Below are 4,649 nucleotides of genomic sequence, written 5' to 3'. Positions count from 1 at the left end.
GCTACAAACACAAAGACTGAGTCAATATCTAAGTGACAGAATTGCACTTTGCCTTACACATGACTAAACTTCTAGATGTGAGAGGACTTGCTATTTTGCTCACATTGGTCCAATAGGAACACCAAATAGTTGATTAAAAAAGATTTCCCAGTACCTGGATCATTTTTTCTCAAAATTTAATTTTTTAAGTTTTTTAAAATTACTTTTTTTATCACTGTGGACAGTGACTGAAGCCATGAAATTAAAAGACACTTGCGCCTTGGAAGAAAAGCTATGAAAAATCTAGACAGTGTATGAAAAAGCAGAGACACTTCTTTGCTGACAAAGGTCCATCTAGTTGAAGCTATGGTTTTTCCAGTAGTCATGTATGGATGTGAGAGCTGGACTGTAAAGAAGGCTGAGCGCCAAAGAATTGATGCTTTCATATTGTGGTGCTGGATAAGACTCTTGAGAGTCCCTTGGACAGCAAGGAGATCAAACCAGTCAATTCTAAAGGAAATCAGTCCTGAATATTCATTAGAAGGACTGATGCTGAAGCTGAAGCTCCTCCAAACCTTTGGCCACCTGATGTGAAGAGCTGACTCACTGGAAAAGACCCTGATGCTGGGAAAGATTGAAGGCAGGAGGAGAAGGGGATCACAGAGGATGAGATGGTTGGATGACATCACCGATTCATTGGACATGAATCTGAGCAAACCTGGGAAATAGTGAAGAAGAGGGAAGCCTGGAGTGCTGCAGTCCACGGAATCACAAAGAGTCAGACAAGACTGAGCAACTGAACAATGACAACATAGTTGCCTTACCCAAAAGGAAGGGGATATATGTATTTGTATGGGTGATTCATTATGCTATACAGTAGAAGCCAGTGCATGAATATTTAACACAACTCTCAAGTGGTGTTGAAATATTTGAACTATTGAATAACTTTTTTAAACTCTTGTTTTATTTCAGAAAAGAAGTGTTGATATTTTCACTATTGATGCAGATGCAGTGGTGGTTAAAACTTCTGGCATGTGAATCAAAGTCGTGGCAGGAAACGGTACTAGCAGGCATTGTATTCCTCCCTGCTACACACTCCCATAAAACAAATCAATGCATTTTATTTCAAAAAGGGTTATACTTAAGAATGTCCTAGATGAAGCGGTAAAAATCATTATTATTAAATCTCAACCCTTTAGTATACATCCTTTTAAAAATATTTTAGGTGTTAAAGTGGGATGTAATAGTTATCTCAAGAAAAATTGATTGTGTGATTATTTCAGTTACAAACAACACTAGCTATTTTTCCACAGAACACCTTTTATATTTGAAAAAATAACTGACAGACCAACCATGGCTTTTCAAACATAGATATTTGGCAGCTACTCTTCTTAAAAATGAATAAAGTGAGGCATTTTCTTCAAAGAAAACAGCTGACAAAACCTGTTTCCAATGACAAAATTTGAGCTTTCAAGTGAAAATTAGAATTTTGGAAAAGTTATGTCAGCTACTGTGAACTAGACAGCTTCCTGCTATTTTTTAAAACACTTCTTATGACATTGGTAGTCATATTAACCAATCTGATTTGTGTTCTATATCAACAGATGGAAAACTCATAATCAAAAGCTCCTTTGGAACACTCCTTAATTCTTTGAGAGTATAAAGTGGTTCTGAAACAATAAGAAGGAAAAATAATTGGAAAACTAATGTAACGAACTGTTCCAGGCAAACAGAAGAGGATCATTGGGAAATGAATCCTTGGTCAGGCCTACCAGAATAGAAACAATTTTCTTACCTCAATCCAGCATTTTAGTGAGGAGGCAAAACAGTACTTTTTTTTTTCCAATAAAACTAGGAAACTTTAATTTTAATAACTGAGACCATAATGTATACAGAGCTGCCATAAGGAATAAATTAAATCATGTATATACATAAATACACATACACATTCCCAAAGCACTTTGAAGAGTTCCATGTGTTTCTTCTTTAGCTATTGCTAGATGTTTCCAAACATAGCATAAAACTGCTCATCACAACACCCTGTGTGGTAATGTCAAGAGGAGAGTTGGAATGGGGTGAAAGGCACAGAATTCACAGCAAGACACAGTTCACTGTGTGAACAAGGAAAGCCAGCTTTGTGAGCACTGACGGTTCAAACAACAATGTGGAGCCACTGATTCTCTGAACTGACTAAGAAATAGCAGTTCCTAGTACTTGTACAACCTTTTACATAGGACATCATACCAGGTGCCACCCAAGTATAAAAGATCCATTCAGTTGTCTCAAGAGGTTAAGTTACATACAAATCCCAAGGACAAGAATGGGCATCTGAGGCACCAGTCCTCCTGTGGCTAGATGGTGTGCCATATGGCCCTTCTTTAGTGAGGTTCCGCTAAAGAAAATGCCAACTTTTGGCTAACGCAGGATCCTTGGATCAAACTAACAAAGTTTTCAGCCTACAGAATAAAGCATATTAAAATCTGATACTTACAAGTCAATTCAGAAAGCTAAAAAATACATTAAAAATTTTTTTTTCCAAGATGGTTTAATCACTTTTCAGAGAAACAAAACTTTCCAATGACCAAGTGAAAGTACCCCCAAATCTTCCAACAAGGTCCTCTGCCACTATCTGGGTATTGTCACATTCTTCCTCCAAAAGAAGTCCTCAGTTTTCATCACCAATGTTCTTAATAGATTCACTTTTCACTTGGTGAAGAACTTGCATGTCATTACTGTATTCTTTTAATACCACATGTAATGTTGGGTACTCAATGATCACTTTGCCCCTCAAATTGTCAAGGAGACTTTTGTCAGGATCCAGCTCATAATATCTTACTAAATTTTGCTGCGTATTTTCCACCTTCATTAAAATTCGGACCCCAGTCTGAGAGCAAATGTAGGCTTTCAACCTTTGACGAATTACAGGATCAGACTTTTCAGGATGAATGTAAGGTCTTAGGATTTCATTAATAGTTTTATCATCTGGTACTCTTTTTTCTACATACACAGCTTAGCTCTGAGGAAATTGAAGCTTCACATGCCAACAAAACTGTCATTTTTTTTTTAATCAAAAAATATTGAATTTTCTTTCCTTTTTGTGAATCCATTGGGTAGAAGTTTTAAATTAATACCTTGCTTTCGAGCACGATTTTTCATAAAGTACATATTTTTATTGCTGATTGGTCTTTTCAAGAAAGCATCTCTAGAAATATGGTCTGCTGTTCTTGCCACATCTTCCAAAAATCGATAATCACTTAGGAGATTCATTTCAATAAACTGTTGTATTGAAACATATGCAGTTTTATCTTGAAGTCCGTTACATGTTAGTTCTGCTTTGTGTTTCTTTACACAGGGCAAACTGCAGGAATTTCGCAAACAATGTGGACATCTGTATTTTGCTTCTTCTGTACCACAAGTTTCCCATCTTGACATGTCCAGTTTCCGCTTGGAGCCCACTGAGGGATTTATCTAAGGCTCTTCTTTCACCTCTGTATCATCCATCATTTCTTCTTCAGGGAAATACTTCTCTTCTTTTACATATGCTTCATCCATTATTTCCTCCTTTTTAATATTCTGATCACGAGACACTTCCTCATGTTTAATCTCCAAGCTATCTCTCTTCTCTTCCTTCACTTCTAGCCAGTCCATCACTTCTTCCTTCACCTTCACTTTCTCTTCCTTTATCTCTGTTTCTTCCACCTTTTCTTCTTTCACCATCAAACTACTATCCATCTCCTGCTTCACCGCCAATGTACCTGGTTTTTCCTCTTTTCAGGTCCGTCCTCCTCCTGCTTTACCCACGGGCCATTCAGCGTGCCTTCTACCATTTCTGACCAGTCCATTACTTCTTGCTTCACAACCGTTAGGTCCATTCGCATCTCCTCGGCTCTTCGTCTACTTTCTTGTCCCCTGCCCCTGTCTTCTCCATTCCGGTCAGACCATTCTCCGCCTCTCCATCGCCGGACTCCTCCGTCCTTACTGTACCCCTGACTCTCCCTTGATCCCACTCGAGACTTGGCCGCGCCCCCTCCGCTTCCCTCTGGAGTCCTCCTCCCGACATCTCTTCACTTTCAGCAGCAACATCCATCAGCTCAAGATCCTTGACCTCTGTTGCCACTCCATCCTTCTATGTGTTTGGTTCCCAAAACAGTACTTTTATCAATAATATGGAGCCCCTTTAACATGACTATGGCTGAAGCAGTGCAGTGTAAACTCTGCCTGAGGTAAACCAGTTCTCACCGAGCCGTGTGGGGACTCAGTGAGACACAGGCATCACGGCGGATGAAAACTCTAATGCTGTGATAACAGGTACCTACGTTTGAGTCCTGGCTCTGCCCAAAGCCATTCTGTGACTTGAACACGTGGGGCCAACTGCCAGTGTCCTTGTTTTTAATGTTAGAATACACCAGTACCTAACCTCCAGTGCTGTTAGAGCAATGGACGTACATGCTGAGTCTTGACACGAGTTCCCTGAATGGAGTGAACCTTAGGAAACAGCCTCCTGTGCACTGGGATGAGAGGTGGGAAGACTGGACCCAGGCAAGGGAAGGAGATGGGTGGAGTTGGGTTGTATCTTGTCGTCAAATGGTCAGGTGGGTTTGCTTACGTTTTAAGAGCCAGGCTGAATTGTCATCTCCCTGTGTGGAGAAAGGCAACAGTATGAGTAGGAG

At 39.8% G+C, this 4,649-nt stretch overlaps 1 pseudogene across 1 annotated transcript; it reads right to left on the bottom strand.

Moving 5' to 3' along the window:
* Nucleotides 1-2,644: 2,644 nt before the first annotated feature.
* On the bottom strand, nucleotides 2,645-4,066 carry LOC145516330 (box C/D snoRNA protein 1 pseudogene; annotated as a pseudogene). The gene has a single exon (XR_014061304.1). The product of XR_014061304.1 is annotated as a box C/D snoRNA protein 1 pseudogene (transcript).
* Between the last annotated feature and the right edge of the window lie 583 nt (nucleotides 4,067-4,649).

Source organism: Giraffa tippelskirchi, chromosome 8 (genome assembly GCF_054371585.1).
Source record: "Giraffa tippelskirchi isolate mGirTip1 chromosome 8, T2T-mGirTip1v1.2.pri, whole genome shotgun sequence".
In the NCBI taxonomy this organism is placed as follows: Eukaryota; Metazoa; Chordata; class Mammalia; order Artiodactyla; family Giraffidae; genus Giraffa; species Giraffa tippelskirchi.
This window is presented reverse-complemented; position numbering and strand designations above follow the sequence as displayed.